Source organism: Labrus mixtus, chromosome 10 (assembly GCF_963584025.1).
Source record: "Labrus mixtus chromosome 10, fLabMix1.1, whole genome shotgun sequence".
Taxonomy (NCBI): Eukaryota; Metazoa; Chordata; class Actinopteri; order Labriformes; family Labridae; genus Labrus; species Labrus mixtus.
This window is the reverse complement of record NC_083621.1, coordinates 6,783,227-6,809,715: the sequence shown is the minus strand read 5'-3', so window position 1 is coordinate 6,809,715 and position 26,489 is coordinate 6,783,227. Positions and strand designations below refer to the sequence as shown.

Below are 26,489 nucleotides of genomic sequence, written 5' to 3'. Positions count from 1 at the left end.
GAAAATGGAAACATATAAATGGAACTTTTTCTGAAGCCTTTGACCCAGACTCTAATGGTGAAAACTACATTCTGCACACAAAACACTGCAGTGTGATTAGTGAACTAAGGCTTCTTGACATAACACTTCTGTTTTCTGAGTCTGCAGTTCAGCCATCATCTGATTATACTGTTTTCATATGTTTTTGCCTCTCCCGGCTGATGGGGAAGAAAAATATGTTAATGTCACCCCAGTTTGTCTGAGTTGTTCCATCTCTCCTGGAGGGATCTGTTAAAAAAAAATGTACCTGTGGTGGGAAGAAATCTCTTACCAAAAAATAATGATTCATTCCTTGTGAATAATAGTGCAGCATGCTTGTGACTGAAGAAAGTATTTATTGTGAAAAAAAACAAGGGTTATCTAACACCAACGGTTCTCTTGACTTCTAAATCCCACCAACAAATATTCTCTGCTTCTCCATAGAAAAACTTGATTGCTTGCATCATTTTTTAAATGCCATTCTATCTCACCTGAAGCAAGATTCAGTTGTTCTTTGGATTCGATGACTATGTCAGATCGGCAAACATTCTAATGCTCCTGGTTGAAACATTAGGTTTGTGTCGATTTGGCCATAAAAATACTAAAATAAACGAAAGGGAAGTGGTGATTGAAAAAAAAAAAAGGAACATAAACATGTTAACATGCCAGATTGTCACCAGAGGCTGATTTCCATCTGTAGTCCCTTGGCAGGTCAGCGGTACACACGTATGGGATTATACAAATTTACACATTTTCATCATGAGGGCCACATAGTAGCTCCTCTGAAGCTCGCCATTCACATCAGTTTAGCTGTAATAGTTCAATTACTAATGGAAAAATCAGGACAACTGAAAATGCCAGGTGATACAGTGCAATTAAAAGCTCCATCACTGTACTGCTTGTGACTGGTTTTTCCACCATTTGTGTTTTCACCCTGTCAAACGACCTCTGCTAAATCCCTCCTACACACTGAGTGTACTTGTGTTTTCAACCCTTTCTGTGTCCGTCTGAATACCTCAAAAACAACTACTACCACTTTTGTTATTGTTTCCATGACAACAAAGGTCCAGTACTATTGCTGGAGACATGTTGATAACAGCGGATGATTATGCACCTTCTGCAGTTGGCTCCATCTACCGATTTTAATGGTAGCGATAACAGCTGATAGCGGACAGTTTAATGGTCTGATAACATTCGAGGCGGGTTGGACAGTGGTGTTAGGGGGCATTTTGAATTGGAAAGATAATTTCCAGTCCTTAAAAAACACAATTCTCTACAAATGTGGTGAAAAGCAGGAGATCAGTCCTCTTAATGACCATTGACCAAATATAGCTCAGGCAGCCCATCTGGTGCAGTGATATTAGCGATGGTCATTGAAAATTGATACAGGCACATTTAATGTCTCAGTGCAGAAACAAGAGAACATATGAATCAAGCTGATCATGGAGCGTGAAAGACCGTAATAATCTTTAGTCCAATATGTGGAACTGGCATATCTTGTTAATTGCATAGTGCTGGCAGTTTTTGTATGCAATCTATCATGTGCCATCCTTCATGCTGTATAAATCATTCACTCAATGTATTCACATTATGCTTTCTGTCAAAACACACCTCCCTTATCCAGACTTTCTCATTGCAGTTGATGACTTCATAAATCTTTTTGGCAATTTGACGTGCCAACAGAACATGTGGTCCGTCTCGTCCCTTTTTTTTTGCCAAACGTCTCACTGGCCAAAGGTGCTGCTCTGGTTAAAGGCTGTAATTTCTCTAACAGGTGGTTAGGGTGTTCGAGGCCAATAAATGCCTGCTTCTCAGGCTCAGGTCTTCATACCTAATAACCTTTCTGCAGGCTTGCTCCTCTGTCAGGACTAGTTTGCATTATGAACACGAGGATAAAGACAGTAAGGTTTATTCTCAATTTTCTCTCAAAAGACCCAAAAGACCCAAAATAAAATTTTGATTGTTGATGGTGCAGGAACACGGCGCACACCTTCCATCCAGAGGGAACGCTTTTAGCTCTTCTGCAAAAAAGGCTGAGTGATTGCATTGAATGCAGCTCCTCTGTGCTCCTTTGTCAGAGCATCAGGGAGAAACTGACACACATTCCTTGTGTTTCCGCAGGTTCTGATGTGTATTTGCGATCAGTTTGTGCCTTTGCCTGAATCTGAGTGTCTGTGCGTGTGTACGTGTACTAAGTGGATTGCTTTTTCGGAGCCGGATGCAAGAGCCTGGTACGACAAAAGCTCCCAGCTTCAGACAGACAGATGTTCCTCTTCAGATAGCGATCTCAGCACAGAACATGGCTGCGAGAACAAAGCTGTCTCCTGCGATTATGCTCCCTCTGCAGCATGAACCTGGGGAATACTTTGTGCACAGCACAGTCGAGACCCAGCTGATTGAAGTGGCATGGAGTTAAATGATTAATACATTTATGACAGTTTCTATTTTTATATCTACCACAGTGGATATTTGAAGTTGTTGGGGGGGGGGGGGGGGTGCAAGCATACTTACAGTCTTATTTGCCTTGTTTTGCTACGCATTTCAAAGCACCCTGGGATAAGCGAGCAGGGGTATGGCAGCTGGCAGAGTACAAGCTGTTTTTGAAAAGAAGAAACTTCAGAGCCACATTTAATCTCCATCTTCTTACCTTAATCATCCCCAGCAGCTGGGAGAGGAGGATCCGAGCAGGTGGTTAGCGAAGCAAGGGCAAGGACGTGACTTCATCACACAAAGGAGTTAGGGCACTGTTGTCCTAAATCTAACTGAAGTGAGTCTGAACAAATTTTTAAAAACACAAGCGAAAGCACACAGAGCGGCATTCATCATTTTTTGACTGACAGCTTCAGGGCTTCTGCGTGGGAGAGAACTCGAGGGGGAAAAGGTGAGAGTTCAGTTGATGAGCGGCTGCAATGTTCACAGTGATGCATGTTGGAGGTAGCCTGAATGCAACTAACTTTGGGCTCCAGGAGGAGGCTGCAAGGCTTAGCTGTGATGCAAATATACCAAGCACAGAAAATCTCATTCTGTCGAGAAAATGTCTTTACGTGAGAATTTACTCCATTCTCCATAAAGGAGTTATTGTCCAAAAGAAAAAAATGTTGTAACTGTACTTTGAAAGTTGTTTGACATTGGTACGCTTTTTATTTTTTTAATTACCATCATTTTGGAAAATGCATTAAAATCTGGAAATGAGTTTCCAAGCTGCCACTCATAGGTCTGTATGTCAAGATGCTAGTGATATATCACATGAGAAAGTGTTTTGAATTCAACTCAATAGAAGTTTAATTTACTTCCTTTTTTCACTCCTGCCAACATCCATTACAGTTGAGTCATTTTTCATGTTGAGATGTTGTGCAGAGTGGTACAATCAGAACTTTTTGAAAGTGTTTAAAGTTCAGAACAGGTCTCCTCTGCTGCATTTATCTCAGCTGACAACTCGAGGATTTCCTCCAAGGATGCAGCAAGGCCAAAGAACACTATTTTTCTTATTTTTGTACAAACAGCACTTCTTCTTTAAACCCTGAGTTGCTGTGAGTATTGTAGCATTTCTTTATTTCAAAGTTTGATCTGATGTTGAAATATGTCAGCAATACTCCACTTCAAGACAACTTTGAGGTACTGAACTATGCTAAAATAACTTAATACAATATAGCTTCATATTTTTTTGCATTTAGTAAAAATATCAGACTTATCACATTGTTAAACGTTTTCTCAGCATTATTTTCTGAAATCACACAGTATATTGGTATGAATCAGATACCCTTTCTCATGTTTTTGGCAGTTCCAATGAGAGAGCCTTTTTCTCTTTCTGTGTGTTCAGAGTGGCAACCTCCAGTGTTGAAAAATTAAATAAATACGGAAGAGCAAAAAAAACTGCAGTTCATCAAGTGTCCACTTGAGACTTGCTGCAGACACAACGGACATCACATACACACCCATTCAAAAAATCAATTTTTACAGCAGAAATCAACATATTTACAGCCTGGTTCACAGAATGAAATTGGTCTGATTATCTCATGTCTTTATCGGCACACACTGTACAGGGTGTGAATTTCTTTATAACTCACTTTTTTTTTGATTTTATGAAGGATAAGACCTATTCATAATTAAGCTTGTGGCTGACTTGACTGACAGGTTGATTTGGTGTAGCTGTTTGTCAGGTGACTAAAGTCCAGCCTCTGCTCCAGCTCTCAGCCTGTTGTAAGGTTAACTGAAAGTTAGGTTGAGACAGAATCTCCAGCATGGCGACCAGCATGGCGACCACCATCGACGGACTTCCAAAGCCACATTCAGTAACCAATGGCTGATGTCACTCAAGCTGTGTCCACTGTTATTAACAACCTATGGTTCAGACCAAGATTAAGTTGACATGCAAAGTGAATAGCACGACCCAAATTTGTAGCAATGACTGTTTTTTTGCACACAAAAAAACACGAACCAGGCAAAACACCGGACAGTTTAAAAGAACTAACCTAAAGCAAAATATTTGCAAGATGTAGTGTCAGTGATTAAATGTTTCCTACTTTCTGAGTTGCATCAGATATGGTCGACCCGACATCTATTAAACTAATCAGCATTTTCTAGTTGTATGCTTGTTGTCTTGTGTGTAGACATGAGTGCGTGACACCGGATAGCCCAGTAGTTATCTTTCATGTCCGTATGTAAGGAGGCTGTAGTCTTTGTCACAGCAAACATGAATGTATACTTTTGATGATTCTGCTACATGGTTGTAACATTTAATCTACCTGTAAATCACAACACACTCAAATCACAGAAGAACCTGTTTAATTGGGTTCATGCCACTTTAACAATGCAAAGTGCTGCAGCTGTGTGACATGCTCCAGTGAAACTGCCACTCATCAGAGAGCAATGGACAAACACTTTCTGTTGTAGAAATAGAGGTTTCACTGTTGATCTGACAACATGAAAGCTTAAAATGGTGATTCCTGCTCAGATTTAAATTCAAAAAGAAAAAATAACTTTTAAAACCATTTTGTCAATTTTCCCAGTAATTGTATCCTGTAATCCACTGAAAGGACATACTGTGCAGGTTGGACACAGTTAATTCTGTTAAGTAGTCAAAAGTAACTCCATGTCAACTATCTGAAAGAGTGAATGCTGCTTACACATTGAAGCAGCAGTATTGAAAATATACAATATTACAGTATTTTAGCCACAGTGGTAGATTATCTTAGAAAGGTGAATGATGTTAATTAAAACACTTCTGAATTTGAGTAAAAAGATAAATGAAGAACCCTTCATCCTTATTTGTGGGTATGATACTTTATGAGTACTTCTTTCACCACTGAAAAAGTTTCATTCTCATCGTAATAGTATATCAATTATTTTTTCTGTATTTCGTTTAGAGCTAATATGATCACATGAAAATTGCTCACTTTCCATTATTTAAAAAAAAAGACCTGTTAATGGATTGTAGTTGTTTTGTAGATTAATGCATTTTGAAATTGCAGTTAAATTTTCTATTTTTCACACACCTGATTTCATTTTTTTTTTTTTTTTCTACATATTCTTCACCATCACGGATCAAAACATACACTTGCAGTACTGTGTAAGAAACATCTTATGTGATGCGGTGTTATATCACATGTGAAACACTGCATCTACTTTGGGTCACAAATGAAAAAAAGTTTTTTTTTAAAACATACATCACAGTGTTTATATTTTTGTGGTGTCATTTTAGCGTTTCCTTCTTAAAGTCAGGTATTCAAGCCCAGGAAACACAGAATTGACAGACAGAGATTTTTACAACTGGGGACTGTGCAGTAAAAGGGCAACTCTGACATATTGATGCAGAGCGAGGGCACGACCTGTTCCGCTGTCACTAATCAATGCTCACCTCAACCTTCAACGTCACCTCAACAGTCAACATTTCCTGCAGAGACAGATCCCCTGAGCACTAGAGTGATCTGACTGCAGCTTGGTGGAAAATGTTCCGACTCTCTTAGAAGAGAGGTGATCTTTAGTGCTCCTTTGCAGGTGCTTTTAATGGGTTTTATGGTGCTACGTAAAGCATGACGTTAAAGATGTGTGAAGAGAATGCTGAGGAGGCAAAAGGACATGATGCAGAGCCAGACCTCCTCCTCCCTACTCATGAGCCCCTCCCCTTTCTTCACTGTAAATTTATGATGCTGAATGCAGGCTGAGCTGTTTTGCATATTACCTGTCATGCCCTAGGAGAGGGCTATAGATCACAGATTTGTTTAATGGTTTGTAACCAAATTAACTATTGAAGTTGAAAAAAAGGGAAGACGGAGCAAATCCGAGTTATATTCTTTATATGTGTTTTTACAAGAATGACAAATGGGGCAGAACAGTCCTCAATTTAAAACAAGTGAGTGTGAATCAGGAAGATAATACGGTGTTGGGATTTCAAATACAAATTTCAAACTGAGAACAAAATTTCAACCATCGTGTACCAGAATGAGAAATATTCATCCTTAGCTTTAACCTGATCTGCTGTTTTCACTCAAAAAACTTTGCATCTTTATCCTCATTCTTTTTGTAGTCAAGGACACAGAGACAGTGTGTGTCTGCTTCTTTTGAGAAGAAACCTGTGCTTCAAACAGAGCTAATCTTATAATGAAACCATTTCGACAGGTCCTGACAAACCCTACAGACCCCGGCTGCACACAAATACAGCTGCAGCACAGCGAGGATTAAAAAAGTTTTCCTTTAGCGTCACACAGGAGCTTCTTATGGTCGGGCTTTCTCACCGTAAAGCATTTCATTTCTGAGTTCGAGAGCAGTTCTCTTCCCGTCGTTGAGTCCCCTCAGCTCTGCGTCAGTACATTAAGATCTCTTCACAACTATCAGGGAGGATTCATTATCTTGTTGAATTGAGAACAATTTCCTGAAATGGAAAGTGAAGGCCTCTGCTTCTCATTTCTGTTTTTATACCGTATTTACATCAATCTCTCGACATATACAGGTTTATTTTATTTGCATCAAAAATAAATATAAGCAAGGATTTATTCATTTACATAAATACTTACAATATATGTGTAAGACTTGATATCCCGAAGCCCCAAACTGAAGGTTGGTGGAGGGGATTATAAATGCAGTCATATTTTATCACAGAGAGAAAGGGAATCTGAAATGATGCCTTTTAGAGTACTCTGACTGATTTTGTTCACAAATCAAATTCATAATAATCAGAATTTCTTTGTGAAATTTTAATGAAAGAAACAAATTATTGTGGTAACATTTAGGCTTTTTTAGATTAGCAACCAAGGGTTAAAACAAATCATGTATTTTGTCAAGTATAACTAATTTTTTTGTGTTTTCAAATCTATCACTTGTTTAAAACGATAAATCCATTCAACCTGAGTTCCTTTCTTTCTGTGGTCTTTCTGTGTGAATTATATTTAAAAGGGTCCTCAGATCATCACTCAGTGACCCTCTCTCTGTGTGTAAAAGCTTTATCTGGGACTCTGGCAGACTAGATGGCCTCTAGGTCTCCTCCAGTTCTCTAAACCAGTTATGATGCTTTCACCACTTTCCCCCTGAGACTTGACTTTTACAGAGTTCATGTAGTGTCCTTCTAAGCGTGAAGTCTTTAAGTTCTGGTTTATGTTACACACTTATAATTGGCTTCTCAAGACTACACTGAGGACTGTACAGTGTGTCAGTGAACTTGTGTTCCCAGTGTGCCGCGGGCCACACACAGGTTTCTGGATTTCAAATTCACATTATTTAAAGGTGCATTCAGGTACGGCAGAAGGCCAGACTTCCATGGGTTGAATAACCATTATTCATAAATGTGTTCGTTCATTAGGAAACAGAGACGAATCACAATCAGGTGCAAAGAATAAGACACATGGTGTCTGTAAATTCCCCTCACACATGAACACAATGCTGTTGTTTCATACTCTCTGCATGCTTATTCCAGATGAAATGAATGTTTGTACATACTTCAATTTATTAATATGATTTAGATTTGCAGATCTATCAGTTTTTCATTGGAAAAAAAATCAATCACTGTTTGATTGGCTGAAACTCGTTGGTCTGCCACGCATTTTCAACTTCACCATATAGCCATAAACTAGCAAACGCTTTTTATTATTTGTAAAACGACGAGTGCCTTGGAAAGCTTTTTGTGTTGGCTACCAGAGGACAGATGAAAACAGTTGTAGAATTAAGATATCAAATCATGAAACATCTCTGGGTAAGGTTAAGGGAGAAGTTGTTTTGGTTTAAATAAACTCGTAAGATTAAGAAAACATTGGGTTTGGTTTATACGTATAACCATCTGGTGAAGGTAAAGTTACATCCATTACAGAATGATTGAACTGTTAGGATAAGGAAACAATGTTGGTGGGAAACAATGATTTCTGTCTTATAGACTTAAAATTGCTTGAGCATAATGATGTTTTAGGGAAATAGGTTAAACTATAGAATCTTTTAGGGACCCTGAAAACACATCTGGTAAATACACTGTAAAAAAATACACTGTAAAAAATACACTGTTAAACCTTAATGCCTGCTTTCTTGTACACGTGCAAAAAAAAACATTAAAACAATGACACGCCTTTATGAGTCCTGCCAAACAGATTTTTTCTTTCATTTTCCAAGACAAAGATACACTATCAGTGACGTGATTGACTGTTAAAAAGGAGCAGGATGATTTTTTTCGTCACCTACTGACATGATAAGATCAGCAAAGACAAAAAGAGGTACCATTATGTCCACATTGTTGTCAAAATTAACACTGACTGTAGGCTCCTCTCAGTTTTAATGACCCCTTTTCAAATCGATACACCTTTATAAAAGAATAGAAGCCTTTTGAATACCAGTCTAAACTTTAATGTCTGCTAAATTAAATGTAATGTAATCCAGGGATTAAATTGAGACAAAGGTTAAGCCGGTGACTTGTCATCAAAATGTATTGTTAATAACTCCAAATGCAGATCAGCAGCAGCCGGATGTTGCTGCTTTCCATACTACTGTACTTTGTGGAATGCCACAGCAAAGTACTTCATGAATAATAATCGTTTTCTCAGCACAGAGTATCTAAGTGGTGGAAGTGCGGGGGAGTATTTTGGGCTCTGTTTGACATAAAAAGAGAAAAAAGGGGAGAGAAAGACATGATTAGTCACAGGTGTTCTGGCTGCTGACGCAAACTCCTTATACTGGTCACAGGGTATGTTCATGTGAAAAAGGGATTTGAGATGAGTGGGCTGTGAAAGTTAGTATGATGCATGCACTTAAGTAATAGTGGATTTAAATAAAGCGAAGCAAACATTAACAGTTGTGTTCAGATTCAGTGCTTCATGGAGATTGCCTCAGGACTTTTCATTGGAGTTCATAAAGGCAGAAAATGACTTTCACTCTCTCATCTGTGTTTAACTATTAAACTGTTACAGATCTCAGCCAACTGGACAGAAACTACTTCATAGAGCAAAGCAAAGGCAGTCTCTTGTTTAAAAAAAAAAAAAAATCAATAAAAGCAATAACCTTTTTTTATATTAGGCCATGATGGATAACGCACTCTTCTGAGAAAGACCAAAAAACAAGTGCACATAAACACTATTGAATATTCCCTCAGCGTGAACAAGTAATGAGAAACGACACAGCACACAGTAAAATGTAAGAGTATAATAATGTTACTGGAATAGAAGGGATTTAAAATTTTAATTAGCCTTTTGTGCTATCAAGTAGGAGTACGAGGCCTTTTGATTGTTGTAGAATTTGTGTGCTTAATTGGTCACATTAGGTTTTAAAATAGTAATATTCTCCTAGAGTTATATTCTAACTATTTCATAACCCCAGGGGTCCTCATTTTCATGTCATTGTTAGCTTTGCGATCACATTTTGTGACGTTTGTTCACCCCTCATGAATGCTGACGCTCGGCTGTTTGATGAAATAATTGCATTAACCTTGATGCCCAGAGTCCTTTTGTTCTGGAGATTTAAAGTAGCAACGGGTGTCACTTCCATAAAGGTCAGGGACCCAGAGATTAGAACAATATAAATCTCAATCCAAGAACAGGCTGAGATATCATAACTTAAAGTCCAATAGCTTGGGTCAAGCTCCAAATACAGCCGAATCCTAAATAATGTCTGTGAGTGCAGGGGCGCGTCCAGACATTTTGGACTGGGGTGGCCCAACTGGGGCACTGACTTGTGCAGGGGTGGCCTTGAGTTCAAGTGCACACATCTTAATGAAGATAATTTATTTGCCCCTTCTGTCTGCATTAATCACATCAAATTTTAGGTAACACTAGATAACATACACATCTTCTAAGCTCAATCCGTCAACGCCCTGTGTATGTCCAAATTCACAATTTAAGATACAAACATCTGCACACTGAAAAATGTGAGCTGCCTGGTGCAACACAATCTGAATAGTGGATTTAAACGTAAGTCCCACCTCTGGCAAATAGCCAATCAAGTATTTTAGGGTGGCAGATGGGGTGGCCATTAAGATTTCAAATGGGGGCCTTGCCAACCCTCTGGACACGCCCCTATATGAGTGGACCCTTCCTACTTTAATTTCCCACTTCTTTCTGACGCCACACCTCGGTGTCGTTGTTCAGACTTTCGGTTCAAAAAACTGTGGTCCAAATCACGAGCCTGGTTAACTCAAAAGACGTTTTCTTGTCTTCTCTAAATGAATCAAACGACCTGCGATGTGTGGTGCTCTTCATGATGCTTAAACTGAACCCATGCGTATACTTTGTGGAAGGACTCCTAAATGTTTTTTACCACTTAACATTGTTCCATGAATAAAATGGAGCTTTAGAGAATATAAAGAAAACCACCCCCATTTTTATTGTATCTTATTGAATTTATTTGAACATATCCTGATATATTTACACTGTGTAACTAGTTTAACAGGCTTTCATTCTTTACTAAGATCCTTTACTTAAATCAAAGTATCAGTGCTAATGAAATCCTTACTATAGTTTCACTTACAGACGTCTGATGTTTGGCTTGGCTGGATTCAAAGAATATATCTGTACGGATGGTGAAAGATAGAGTAAGTTAAAGACAGAATGGAAACACTAAGGAGCCACAAGGGACAGAAAAAAAGAGGACTATGTTGTTTTACTATGCAAAATGCATTTTCAGGGTTACAGCAAAGATCGGAGCAGAACATAAACTGCAGCTGAAAAGGAGAGCAGTATACAGGATGTTAGCTAGCAGCTTTGAAGAAGAGAGTCTACCAGGGAAACTGACTGGTTGAATATGGCGGTAGATTATAAAAAGGAGAACATCACACAATCAGAAAAGCTAGTGCACGTCAGGATGCCAGTGCCTTTCTGAAAAGTTTGACGTTTTCAATCGGACTGGCTCAGAGCAGCTGATCAGTTTAATGTTTAATCATTCCCCTGCAAAAAAAAAAAAAGGCAGCATGCATTAAACATGGATGTTTGATATTTACATCATCATGACAGGCGCTGACACTACAAGAGTTCCTCGTTGAACATCATGTTTCACTTGAAACAGCAGCTCTCGTCAATGGCACGCTGAAATTGGATTTAGAAGATAAATATACAGATATTAAAGAGGACATATTATCCCCCTTTTCCACCTTTAAACAGTCCCCCTGTGGTCTAAATTAAACATCTGTGCTGTGCGTCGGTCAAAATATAACATGATTCAAGCACCAGAGGAGGTTTGTGACCCTGTATAAACCAAATATATGTTCAAAAACACTGTAAAAGTTGATTTTTCATATATCACCTGTGTACAACTGAGGCTGTGCGTTTGTGTTTGACGCCCGCACAGCACTTTGTTCAACTGAGATTGTTAAAGGTGCTTTATAAATAAGCTTAGACTTTACATGAGGTAATAAACACGGTCAAATAGGGGAAGATTTCCCTCCAACTGTATTAAAAAAAAAAAAGAATACGATAAATGTTTATATCTATCATTTCTAATGTATTTACATCATATTCAAGGCAGAAACATTTTCAGTTTAATATTCGGATACTACCAGAGGCATAAACATGTTTCACATCATCTTTTAAATAGTTCTTCAGTAAATGTGCTGATTTTTCTTTCAGCACTTATTTTCAGTAAGCATAACAAAAACAATCATACCACAGTGTTTACTTGTTTTTAATTTAAATGTTTTGAGTTTGAGGTGGATCAAGATTTTTGGATTTCTCTCCGGATACTGAAAGTGGAAGTGGGAAGTCTCAGATATCATCCTCCGCATCTACAATTTAAATACCCAAAGCTCAAACTAAAGCTGCTTTGCTGTTTTTTTTATTAAGATACGGAAATCTCACAACAACTTTAAATCCCAAAGACCTGTGGGGATTTATTCAAATAAATCAGTTTCTCTTTCATCAAACTCCAAAAGAGACCCTTATTTTCATTTCTTCAAATTTTGATCTTCAAATAATTTTAAATCCGTGAAGCTACGGACTGATTTTATGTGTGTAAAAAAAAAACAAGCTGCCGAGTAGACTGAAGAAAATAAAGCAGATTTATAGCCCTTCATTTGTCTTTCCTGTGCCTGTTTTCATAGTTTGCTTGACAAGATCTGTTCTTCCTTAGGTTCAGTGAAGGGTTTATTAGATTCTCTGTGCGCCTGCAAAACAAGCCCAGACAGACTAAAACATTCAAATCTTTGTTGCAAAGAATAGAACACCATACCTTATAGAGAAATTCAGAGAAACTATTTAGAGAATTATCTTGACAATTTGAGAAGCAAGGGCCAGGTGTCTGAAGACAGCAGCCAATTTGACCAGATCTCTGAGATGTGCAGGGAATCAGAGATTGGTAATCATCCAACAACAAACCTGTCAGCACAAACACGCAGTGGTTCATGATTCTGAGGAAAAATACATTAATTAGTTGCCCACCTTCCTGTTCATTGTTCTTCTCTAGGTCGTTATTTCACTCTGTATTCATTAGGTAATTATGTATGATAGTCCTTGGGTGTAAACATCAAGTACAAAGTAAATCATCATAATGAGCCTGGGAGGGTCTCGGCCCTCTGGGGAAAAGGCTCCGTATAGCTTCTGTAGGTTACCGGTGAGCGTTATTTAAGTTATTTCTGTGTACACAGTATTTAAAAGGCTAATGAAGCTCGTGGTAAGAGGAGATAATACCTGGCTGGTTTATTTGTCAGATAGGCTCATAACACAGATTGCAGTGGGCATCATGTGGTACATGCTAGTGGAGAAAATAGGAGCGAAAGGGACATGAATATTCTAATACCAGCTCTGCCAGCTGAGAGAATTTTAAAATGTCCTTTTTCACCAGTAAATCGGATTTGTATTCAAAGACAGGGGTGTCCCTAATTGAATCTTTGCTGATTTGACACTGTTTAAAGCTTGTGTAAAGCAAAAGAGTAGCATCAACTCAGCATGTGGCAGAGGGAGAGGGAGAGGAAAAGACTGCAAGGACATTATGGCCTTGTCTTTTCGTCTTTATTGTGTCTTTTGGTAAGAAGGATATCTAAAACCTATACTAGGCCACTAAAGCAAGGAAGAAGTGCATTTATAAAGAGACAGTGCTGACGTTTCTGCTATAAACCACTCTATGTTTTGGCATCCTTTTTTTAATTGATCAAGGTGTAAAACTGCTGCGAACAGAATCTGATCAGATCGGCCTGAAGATGTCTGGAGTTAGTCCAGCTTGCATTGTGATCAGATCTTATTTAGGTGTGAACACAACCTGTACAACATGCTGGCATCTGTGCCGAAGTGATAATTCTCCCTTGACTTCTTAACACAACCAAGAACTCCCCACATCAGAAGGTTACTAACTTCATTCACACTTAAGGCTAAAGGCTTTTCTGTTGTTGTTGTTGTTGTAGAAATGGGGGATTCACTTCCATGTACTGTAGCATCAGGGAAGGGATGCTTAATAACTCGATGTGGTGACAGTGTGTCCAATGGGCAGTTCCTTTAAGAAGAGAAAACAAACAGAAGAACAAGGGTTAACAAGGATAGGATAACAGGTCCTGATGCAGATTGTATTTCATTAGCCGGTGTAATGGAGGAGCATATTGCTCAAACAAGTTCAAACTACTTAGATAGGTATGGCTTGTTTTGCATTATCTGGGTTCACCTGCACAAACATGTTCCCCATAACACCTGGCTCATGAGTCAGTGTCATTAAAGCAGCCCTGCTTCATTGTTTTTATTTCACCACTTGTGCTTGAACAAGCTGTAAACACAACGCTGACACATTATTAGCTCGTAAAGTTGATTTAGTGAAACTGTTAGCAAACATTTGCCTATTTAAAAATCCAGCGGCGACAGAATAACATCGCCGTGTTTATCAGCTAGGTTCTTACACTATCATCCATGCTTTTGGTGCTCCGCATGTAGTGCAGAGAGGGTGTTATGTTCCCTGAAGATTTATCAGAGCTTGTTTGCTGACAGCAGCTGCCTGATGCTAAAAAATAATTAGACGATGGTAGTCAAAGAGAACAAAAATAGTTGAGTTGCAAGATTTCGAATCAAAACTACTGACAAAATGAGTTGCAAGATGCTAAAATTCTCAAAAGTCCAATGACACTTCCTCACACTGAGGAATATTTGTCGCAGCTTCAAGTTTTATAAATGTTTCCATCTATCAAGCCCTACATTTGTATGCCTCGGTTCTCACGTAAATCTCATGGCCACCATCAACCAATCAGCATAAGAATTCAATCTTGAGAATCAAAATGAAGATGCAGCGAAACGCTTTAAAGCAGCGATCTATAAATGTTCCAGTTTAGACGTGACCAAAAGTCAGGAGGTTGTGACATATGCAGACTTTATTAAATGTTGTATTTTTCTCCATTGCCATATTAAAAAAAGCAGATAAAGTAACAATGCCAGTTTACAATAATTATTATTTCAGTGATATGGGCTGCTTCATATTCTCGTAATTACTCCTCCATTACTTTACAGTATGTCTCAAACTCCCTAAGCACGCTCCTCCGCAGAGTGTTTCTCTACTGCCAGAATATCCATATCCCCCTCTCTCTCTCTCTCTCTCTCTCTCTCTCTCTCTCTCTCTCCCTCAATTTTCCATACACACTTGTGGGGCCTGCAGAGCTGTCAACCTCTCAGTACCACAATGAGCAAAGGCTGTGCTGCAGGAAACAAACCCCTGGGGATTAACTATCTTAATTAGCCAGTTTTTTTTTTTTTTTTCCCAAAGCAAGGCATGCCACAGCAGAGGGTGCAGTGAGAAAAGGCCGACCCGCAGCTTTCCATTAAAAGCTTAACCGGGTTAGGGGCGAGCAAGAACATCTAACAGCAGGGCGATCAAAGACAGGACACACAAATCAATGTGAACTGTACATATGCAAGCACACACCTTCTCTACAGTGTGTGTGCACTTGTGTTAGTGCACGACTAACACAAGGAAACTCGAAGGCCTGTATCAAATTGAAACCATTTAAGCTTGAAAAACAGCTGGACCGCTGAGATATCACCCAGTCTGGACACTTCAGCAGGTTTATTATGGATATCCAAATTTAAATAGCTCCACTTTTTCTCAGTTCCCATGCCGCTGACAGTTCCATCGGCCACGGCCATGTGTTATCGAGCAGAAGAAGAGGGAGCGAAAGCACCTGAGCCTATAACCACCGAGTCTTTGAAGGTATTTGGATGCTTATTGACAATATAGGACCTCGGGCAATTACAGGCCTTATCTTCCTGCCTGACAAACAGTCTGCTTCATTATGGGGCTTTTAGCTGACACCTTGCCTCAGCCTTCCACACTGAAATAAAACTGCTAATGCAAGAAACCAAACAGCTAAGAGGTTTGTTAAAAAAAAATATCTGAATGTTTATACATAATTTTCCTTCTTAATAGTGCTTTTAAAAGCCTCCATTAGTGACTGGATGCAGTGAATGACAACTGAAGAAAGGACGCAGAGGAGGAGGAAAAGCAGGGAGCGTGATTGCTTGAGGTCTTTTAAGTTTGTGACAATTAAACCTAATTGGGTAAAAATGAAATAGTTGTGAAGCTCACAGTTTTGATTGCTTATTGATAGTTTTATAAATCTATTTGTGTCAGGAAAGACTACATCACATGGATAACTAATGCACTGCATTTCTTGGTAAAATAAACTACCAGGGAGTTTTTAAAGAAGGTGGGTGTGTTTAGTTTGTGTTTAGTTATGCAGCCGTTGTGTAAAATGATGCTCACACAAGAAAGTTCAGTTTTGGGAAAAAATGTACAAATATTTGTAAGTCTGTATATAATAGCTCTGTTTCTGTTTGATATGAATTGTTCTATGACTCTCTGGATGCCTTTCAGTGTGGTACACCCACAGAGAGGTGCAGATATGGTTCAGACATTGCTGTGATTTTGAAACGTAACATTGGGTGTTCCCAAACACTTACTCTTTAAGTTTCAGAGGTTGTTTTGTAGTTATTAAAAGAATAATCAACTACAAGGCTAAAATTGAATCAAAATCAGGGCAACAACTAGTTTGGAGCTTGTATCAGTGTTAAAGATTCACCCCGCCACTCATCGTACTGCGCGTTCTGCCCGCTCGCCTCATAGACTGTAAATATTACGCTCTCCTGCGTCGTCCACTTTGCCAATTCGTTTTCGAGTTTGAATTATGATCACTTTTTAGCACGGCAAGTTTGAAAACGAAAAGCCAAAGACCTTTTAGTTTTCATTTGAATGATGTCATACAATATGCATACATAGAGAGTAAAAGTATAATGCAAACTGGTTGACTGAATATTCATTTTAAATATAGGTCAAATAATGCACCTATAATCTGAAAATTAAAACATGTTTCTGTTACTGTATTTTCATTTTAAAATTAGCTTTTTCATTTGAATTATGATACAGATTTAGCGGGGTATTTTTTGAAAACGATAAAGCAAATGTCATTTTCTTCCTCATTTTAATTTAGTCAAAGAATGTGCATTTTTGAAGTTGAAAACTAAAATTCAAATTAGATAAATTAATCATCATTTTATTTTTGAGTCAAATAATAATACACCCATATTCTGAAAGTTAAAAATAATTTCTGTTAATGCATTTTAATTTTCAAATTAGCTTTATCATTTGAATTCTGATCACTAATCGCTTCCATAGATCACCCAATGCACCCCTCTCTACTGAGCTGCTCCAGTAGTTGAGGTTGAAGCACGTACAGGCTTGTTTCACGACCGTTTAGATCAAATCTGACACTTTCAATATACTTGTTAAAGATCATGTTGAGAATATAGAGATACATCTCTTCCTAAAATTTCACCAATATAAAGAAGAGACACTTTGTGAGACTAGTACAGACCCATATTTATAATCTTCCCCCACTGAGATCATTGGATCATTTTTATATCTATAATATGGAAGTGGTTAGGGAAAGTTGTTTTCTGGGAGGTGATCAGAATTGAATTAGGCTTCAGGTCTTCTAAATGATGATTCTCGTCTTTTTAAATGGTAGAATATCTCACCTGCAGTCCAGAAAATCTTATCTTGAACTAACTAATATTTTAACGTGAACAAGTTTGATATCAAACTTATGCTGGCTTTTTGTAAGTCTCAGTTAAATGCTTTTGGCCATGTTGTACTGTAATGTTTTGGTTTTGCAAAAAAAAAAAGAACTTACAGAAAAACAATTAAGTATTTGAAATACTAATCCTGAACGTGTCATTTATGATGGTTAACTTCAGATGCAGAACCCTTTATGTTTGATAATTATCATTATTAATAATTACAGAAGTATATCCCAGTTGTCAGGAACTTTCACCTTGAATTTTAAACAGGTGGAACCTAGGCAATATGTCCAGAAACATGCCAAATAAACATCCCCACATGAGAGGTGCTGTCCATGGTTCTGAAACCTCTTCAAACCAAAGTGCTGAATGCAAAGCTGTGATTTTTCATGTCTACCTTTTGACATTTTCCTGACAGTGTGCATCCTCTGAAAGATACATGACAGCATTGTTATTTAAAGTCAATCTCTGCACTTGTGGAGAAGAATTATTGTTCATCTATTTTTCCTTTATTTTCCTCTTTCTCTGTAGGAAAAAAATAGGTTCAAGCCCTTAGGCTAACAAGCTCTAATTTCAGCTGATGGCTAATTGTACCTGCTATGTGACATCTCATGATGTTACCATGGAAACACAGCAGTTGCCGTCCTTGTGAGGGTACAAGGTAGTGTTGATATATTGATGTTGTGTACTATATGCTACTCATTAATTAAATATGACAAAGCTGCACATCAGAGATAAGAGTATTATTGTGGCTTGTTGTTTTTTGTGTGCATATTTTTTTTAACACCTGCCCACACCTGAGCTGACCTTGTTGAGTGGATAAAGTATAGTTTACAGAAGAATAGTTGTATTTTTGTAGACACAGTGAGCAACACCTGTGTATGGTATGAACTTCTATGGTAGCCTCTGTTTGACCTGGACACAGAAAAAAACTACAGTGAAGCGGCCTGAAGGAGAAGCAAGCAGAGAGGAAAAGATTCAGACAGACAATGTTTGCACAGGACAAATAAAAAGCTGTACAGAGTGTGTCGAGGGAGAAGGAGAAACTGAGATGGTAAAAAGAGGGATGTGTAAAATAGGCTGGAAGAAACAGACAGAAGGCCAGGCTCTGTTTGCTGAACATACAAGTCAGATGATGGCTGGCAGAAGAAAGGGACATTTTAAATAAATTAAAAAAGGAGAAAAAGAAATGGGGGAAAACTAAGTCTTGTTTAATGGAGGACTTTAACTTTGACTCAACTTTCTCTAGCTGTTGTTGAGTTCTTCAATCTGGATACTGATTTAATCAAAGAGAGTTTGTGGTTGTATGATTGTAATGTAGCGCTGGGAACATTTGTAAATGCAAGTATAGTGAGAAGTTGTAAGTGATTCAAAACATTTACGATTTGATGATGAGTAAACGTTTACAGATAGGCTTTAAGTGAAGCAACTGGAATGACTAAGCAGCGATATATGGTGTTGAAAAATGAAGCCAATGCCAAAGTGCAAAAGCCTGCTGTCCATCGAGTGTCCAGGATACTTCAAAAGCCCCAGAAGTCACATACACACCCGTTCAAAAATGCAGTTTTTACAGCAGATTTTTATAATTCATCCGTCTTGATTTACAAAGAAAGAGAGTTACTCATATAAGGCACGTGGCTGACATGACTGATAGGCCGGCTCGTTGTATCTGTTTGTCAGGAGGCGTATAGGCCTCTGCTCCAGCTCTGTGCCTGTCGTTAGGTTGAATTAAAGTTAGGTTAAGACAATATTTCCAGCATGGTGACCGCCACCGACTGGCTTCCAAAGCCCACTTCAGTAACAAGTGAGTGTTGTCACTCAGGCTTCATCCACTGTCATTTACAGTCTATGGTAATGATGCAAATATGTGACACATGACGATTATGATGATTCTCAAACTTAGAGAATTTTCATATTCTGTAATCAAGAGTCACAGATGAGCTCAATGTTGTTGCGTTGAAAGATACATTTCAGGGTTCAGAAATTTTCAGAATGATTGTATCTCCCAATGTCATTATATAATGTAATAAAAATAAGGAAAGTGAAAAGTTAACGATTTCCATGTTTTTAAATTTGCTGTTCTTATTTGACCTATGTATCCTTTACTCATTAACTCTCTTCCCTGTCTTTCTCTCTTCCTGTTTCTGTCTGCCGCTCTCTTTTTGAACCACTATCTGTGGATTACTGAATAGTCCTCTTCTCACTGTTAATGGGGGAATAGCAAGAGGTTAACGATTCAAATTCCCACCGATCTATGAGTTGTTAGCCCCTTTGAGTGAAGCGTTTCCAAATATAATTCCCACAGTTTGGTCCAGCTCTGTGTTGTGTAAGCGCTCTTTTGACACTTTGAGCTAAAAAAAAAAAAAAAAAAAAAAAAGGCCTCATTGCCTCTGGACAAACTGATCAGCTTTGGTGTCCGCAGCTGTAAGAGAGTCTATTTGTGATACTACGGCAATAGAAGCAGGTTCCTGCAATACGCAAGCTTATGAAACATTTACTATCACAGGAAGCACCACTGGGCCTCGTTGGTGCTAATTAATATCCTCCTACTTTTGTGTCAGATCTGATTCTTATCTTGGATTTTATATTGGAAGTGTAAATATCCTCCTGGGTTGGTAGTAAGAAGCAGTGGGAGGCTGTTACGTATGAGATCTCCAGTTTCCCAAAGAGTCTCCATCTCTCTCTGCCGCCTGCCATGAAAGCTGCAGGCAGCCGTCTTTGAAACGTATCATTTGCGCAATTATGAAATGGATGTGGATTTTCTCAAGCCCATTAAAACTGGAACACTGCGCTCGACAAGAGCATAGAATTTCAGTCTGCCTGTCTTTAGAAAAGTGTGATGAAATATTAAATTAGAGCAGCATGTTTCAGTGATTGGAGTGTCATTAGTTGGTTCAAAATCACATAATGAGACCTACATTTTAATTCTGTTCAGTTAGGGCTTGATTAGAAGCCCAAAACAACTTATAAAATCTAAGGAAAAAACAAAGTGAAATTGCTGAGAGTGGGTAAACAAAAATTAATTCATGGACAAGAGAGTACAATCAAAATTGTGTCTAGTGACAAAAGAAAGCACTCAAAGTGTCTGGATGTCAGATCATAGTGTTCTTCATGTCATAGCGGGGATCAGCAGCAATGCAGGGACAAAATGTTTCAGTCACTATGGACACCAGCTTTTATCCTCTGCATGAAGGAACACGACGTTTCAACCTGAAAGGACTGTGTTACTCCTCAGCTGTCTTCTGGAACTGATATCGAGACCCTAAAAATAGATGTACTAACTCTTAAGTGTACTCCTACTCGCACACAGAGACATGCAGTAACATGAATGAACGGGATCAAACAGATCAGAAAACAGGAAACAAAAACTAAAAACTGCATTGGTAAGAATCCTAACCTCTTAAATAATAACAACAAAGGAGTTGATCTTCACTATATAAAGACAATGAGTCAGTCACAAAAAGCTAAGCTTAAAGCTTAAAAAATCATATTATCTTGTTTTCTTGCATTCTTCACTACATAAATGGGAACAACAGGAACAACTTGGTTGCCATAGGCTAAGGTAAACTGAGGAATGCAATATAACTTAATCAGGTGTTAAAGGGATGGTTCAGTTTTTGTAAATGGAATACTATTATGAGGCTCTTGAGACCAAATGTTATATATTATCTACAGAAGGTGATAGTCAGAATGGCCCCTGTTTGGAGAAGTGTACACGTTAGCTAAGCTAATTTAAGGGTATGACTTGGATAAGATTTATAACCTTGATAAATCTGTAACAGTTTAAGTGGTGGATATATTTGAAATATTTTCATACTTCCACTCTCCGTCAAACTGCCCTTTCCTTTGACTTAATGTTTTTAGTCATTGCATTATGTTACAGGGTTTATGTTTGTGTTGATTGATGCAGAAAGAGGAAGAGAAAATAAAAACAGGAACAATAAAAGTGATGCAATCCACTAATGCTTACATGAACATTGCAGTTTTTTTAATGAATTGACAAAGAAAACTGGTTATTGAAGTTCAGGAGACTGGTTATTTTCTGGTGAATCAAAGTCAGCTGTGTGATCACATTATGAATTCTTGTCCTGACACCAATGTGTGCATTGGGATTAGAAATTGTTTTGAAAGTTTAAAGGGTGAGGCACACAGATTATGGTTTCTAATCTCCTGTAGTAATTTATTAACTCATTTGAACCATGAAGGTTTGTATACAGACTAATAAACAGCAAAGGGAGTTACTAAAGTGAGGTCTGCACATTAATTAGGAAGTGTGCTTGTGATGTCGTTTCTAATTATCAGATGTTTAAACACAAAGGGCCTGATTCACAAAAGGATTGTGCTTCTTTTACAGCCATTAAACATGTGAAAATTAGAGAACAAGATAGCGTCAGTCCACAAAGCACTCAAAGGGTGAAATGCTCACAAACAGTATGCCAATCAAAGAGCTAATGCCACAGCAGTTACAGCGACGCTATTGCGACCTGTTTCATGAGCACGGGAACATATTTTCGCTGAAGGTTGCTGCAAGGTTCAAATGCACAAGCCATGTACTCACGCTTACACACCTTCAGCATGTTTCAAGTTAAGGTCAATTCCAGTGACAACCTAGTGACTGCCATAATCAAATTAAATATCGGATCATCTTGACAATCTTAACAATGCAAGAGCGTCCGAAAGCTTGCATAATTAAGACGATACATTTTTCAAACCAGATCAGCTTTCACCCAGTTATCTGCAAAGGCACAAACACTGTGCATACAAAAAAACATTTTCATACATCAAGTCAGCACCCTATTCACAAACGCACCTCATAATGTTTTAATGCTTTTTTTTTTTATATAGCTCTTGTCCTTTTCAACAACTACAGGCACTAACTATTCATCAGTTGCACAAACAGACCTCAAGCTATAGTGTTCAGTTCTGTTCTTCTAAACAAAATGCTGTCTTCATCACTGAAACACGAGGCTGTTACACGGTCCAATCACAATACACTATTTATGGATTATTGAAGGTTGGTTACGATGTTACGGTTCGGTGTGTAAAACAAGGAGGTGGACCCAAGTGCAGAATAAACTAATAAAACTATTTATTTAAACAAAAAGGCAAAAACTTCCAAATGTCCAAACTGAGAAAATCCAAAAATTGACAAGCACTGACATGCCAACATACGACAAACAACACTAGCAACTTACAACAAAGAACTGACACGGAAGGGGAAGAAACACAGAGACTAAATACACAGGGGAATCAGACACAGGTGAGACTAACAAGACACAGGTGAGGACAATCACACAGAGGCAGGAACACAAGAAACACTGAGGACAACTACAACCTAAATCATGAAACACTAAAGACACACAGAACTCAAGACTCTAACGAAACACACTAGAACACAGAGATACACGAGGATAATAAATGACAAAATAAAACAGAAAACACTGAAGACAAAAGTAGGAAACACACAAGGGAAAAACCAGCAACACTGGGATAAAACAGGGAAACTCAAATACAAAACCAAATCATGACATACGACCCACAATTAAACTATGCAACAATGATTTATAGTCCAAAGTCATAACAAAGATATATTTAACGCAAAAAGATCAAAATGATGGACTACCTTACTTTAGTTAAAGATGTCAACATGGCTATGGGTTACACTGTGTGCTCGAGAAGTGGCTGAGTGGACCCTGGGAAGAATAGCTGCTACTTTGGTAGAGGCTAAAGGAGATCCAAAGAAAGAAATTAGTAACTGTGGCGCTGTATTTATTTGAGATGTTACACGCAAATTTTCCAGTGATGAGGAAAGCAATTCTGCCTCTGTTTGACTTTAAAATAAATTATCTGCAAAACATACTACTAATACTAATAAAATACTAAGATTAAGATAACTAGTGGCCGAATCAGTCCGGGCTGTAAGAAACTCAACACTTCATCCACATTTATGGAGAGGTTTGGAGCCGCTACACTCGAGGAGGATGCTCGTTTTTTTTTAGTTGCCCCTTGCTTGCTTATTTTACATTTGTGCAGATGGATTTTTAAACACATTTAGACGCAAATAAAAAAGAAAGCAAACTGCAAAAGCAGGACAACTTTTGGGGGTCTTGAATATCACCTGAATGTCATCGCATGCTTTATGAATTAGACCTTGAGGCAGAGCCGATAGCGGGAGCAAATGACGCGCAATTTTTGGAGCTTTTGGGAGCTGCAATCCATTCTTAGTGATTTCAGTTTTTTTTGTAAAAAGGGGAGCCATCATCACAGAATATAGCGCTAGATAATTCCACATCTTTTAAATCATGGGTCAGTTTGCACTTCATGCTTAACAGACTTCATGTCTAAAACAAGTTTTATAGTAAGTAACTATAAACTACGACATTGGGTTAAAAGAAATGAAATTAAAACAGTGCGGAAGACGGTATGTAAATTGCTGATACAAGATTATCTAAACTGCACATTTAAAAAGGACAGGGGACATCTAGAGAATCTTACATTTCAGCAAAACAGCTGTCTCTTTATGTGTCATAAATATTTTAATAGCATCAATAAAGTATCTCTCGTGCCGCTGCACATCGGAAATCATAGTTTTAGCTCGACAATTCACGGTTCGATGATCCTTTAGCTGTTGATGGACTTGAAATGAAGCTTAAGAAACACTGTGACAATATGTAAGCCGAATAACACCTCTTAGACCTTTACACACACACCCACAGACCTTTAGTCTTAATCATGTTCATGTAGGTTTTCATCTATTCATGTGATTATTCAAAGCATTTCTACACATTATTCTACATTTAAGCATTGCTTTCTTTTTTGTCCATCACACGGGGACATTTTCAAGTCTTTTCTGCTTCTGTGTCTCTCAACAGGGACACACACCACCGACCAGACGCTCCTGTGTGTGTGTGAGTGTTTGTGGGAGATTAAAGAAAACCCTCCTGTCAACCAGTCAGCCTCTTAAGATCGTAAGTACACTTTCTAAATCTCTTTTATTTCTGGGTTCCATGACTTGAAATGTGGTCAAGATTCCCAAAGAATTCCTGTGTTGTTATCACACTGTAAGAGCCCAGTTTAAAGCTAAAGGGACTAACGGGCAGATAATGAAACATGTGAAGGAAAGAAAGATTTCTAACTATTTCCATTTCAGTTTGAGCTCACAACAAAGGACATAAATCGTAATCTCGCAAGGATTAAATGCTAAATCCTTTATTAATGTGAGCCATAGTCAAAAATGAGTTTCATTTTGCTTAAACGCATAACCTTTTTATTACTGACTAATCATTCTGCTTCAACAGGCTGAACCAAATGAGTCACGCTTAATTATTCCCACTGCTTTACCCTCTAACCTTCTCAGAGTCTTCCTCAAGAAGCACAGAATATTCCCTGCTAAAGGTTATGAACTCTGTCATGTTGAGAACCCTCTGTTGTCATGATGTTGCAGAGAAGGTGTGAACACACATGCAGCAGTGGTTTGTTTGTGTGTGTGTGTGTGTGTGTGTGTGTGTGTGTGTGTTTGTTTGTGTCCTCTGCAGCTTTTGCTAACATCTGCAGTTCTGCATTGATTCCATGCCAGTAGAAAGCTGATGCAGAGCGGTGGCTTCCCTGTTATAGTCAGGTTCATCAGCCAATGGCCGTTAGAGGTTGTGTGTGTGTGAGAGAGTTTATTAATGCTGCGGAGCAATTGACTGCAGTCAACACAGTAATAAAAAAATAATTGCTGCAGTCATAACCAATTGTGGGGAAATTTACTGTACTAGCACTTAAGTTTTCTGATTACTCATTTAAGCTTTTGTATAATTAGATAACTTGAAGCGTTCCTTCATCATCACATGAACCCAGCACAAACACTATTTTGTTCAAATGAAATGTTGTAGCCTACTTGTCAGGTCATGCAAAGTTCTTCTTAAATCAACATACAGTAAGAAAGACCGCGTCAGAACCCTTAAAAACATGTTTATCCCTGCAGCGCTTTAACATTCTTATCAACTTATGAACCCTGTAACTGTAGCGTATTGGAGAGGTGGCCACTTGTGCTTGCTGAATCATTGCCATGGATTTTGTCACAACATGCATATAGGTCAGTGTCAGGGGAAACTGTTGTGTGTCTTCTTCCTCTGCTGTGAGTGGGTTGCGTGCTGAGATGATATTTACAACATATTGTATGATTAGATTGTTAATTTATGGTAAGACCTGTCAAAAAAAATGGTCTTTTATTATTCCCAAAGTAACATGGCTGGATGTTGAGTGAAAATGTTTTTATCCCTGCTGCAGAATAATTTAAACCTCCCACATCGACTTTAGTTCACAAGCTTTTTAACCCATTAATGACCTGCTACTGAATTTAGTATGTTAATGAAAGTCCCACAGACATTTTCTGTTAGAAGCAGAAACACAAAATGTGCAGGGGAGATTGGATATGCAGTATGTGTGGCTACACAAAACCAATTTAATTTTTTTTTAAATTTCACTTATTTATCATGCTTTAATTGGCTGACAATGGCGTGTTTCTTAACAGTATGCACACAAATAATAAATACAAATAAAATAATTATCCGTGAAATGAAAAAATAAATAGTTTTCAATTCACTTTGAGGAAGAAATGAAGAGAAACGTAGCTGTGAAATCAGGCGTTTCTAGCAGGGTTTCCCTTCTTTGTATTTTAGGATATCCCATTTCAGCATGCGTTTCCACAATAGCGCTGTAACTAAGCTCGGCCTTCATCACGTTTTGTACTTTCATATTATACAGCGTTGCAGAAGCGCGAAAGAGCAAGGCACAGCGGGAGCTCCACATACACTCACAGTCAGACATGCAATGCCTCTGTTACTACCTCAAAAGACGGTACAGAGGGGGCAATAACTTGGTCTTCCCATTACGCCTCTGATACATTCATATTGAAGGCAAAATGTCACAGGGTGTAAATATTACGCCTTGAAACGCCAGTCTGAATAGGGCTGATGGCATGCTGATAGCTAAAGGGCCCATAGTAATAAATGGATTCTGATTAGCTAGAGGCCTTTGTTATTC

At 38.3% G+C, this 26,489-nt stretch overlaps 1 protein-coding gene across 3 annotated transcripts in view; it reads left to right on the top strand.

Annotated features, from left to right (window-relative positions):
* The window catches only part of frmpd3 (FERM and PDZ domain containing 3), an 87,529-nt gene that overhangs the window by 14,604 nt on the left and 46,436 nt on the right, over positions 1-26,489 (top strand). For all 3 annotated transcript variants that reach the window (XM_061047780.1, XM_061047779.1, XM_061047783.1), the window contains exon 2: positions 24,332-24,427. The gene's annotated coding sequence lies outside the window, so the exon portion shown is untranslated. The remainder of the gene's footprint in view (positions 1-24,331; positions 24,428-26,489) is intronic.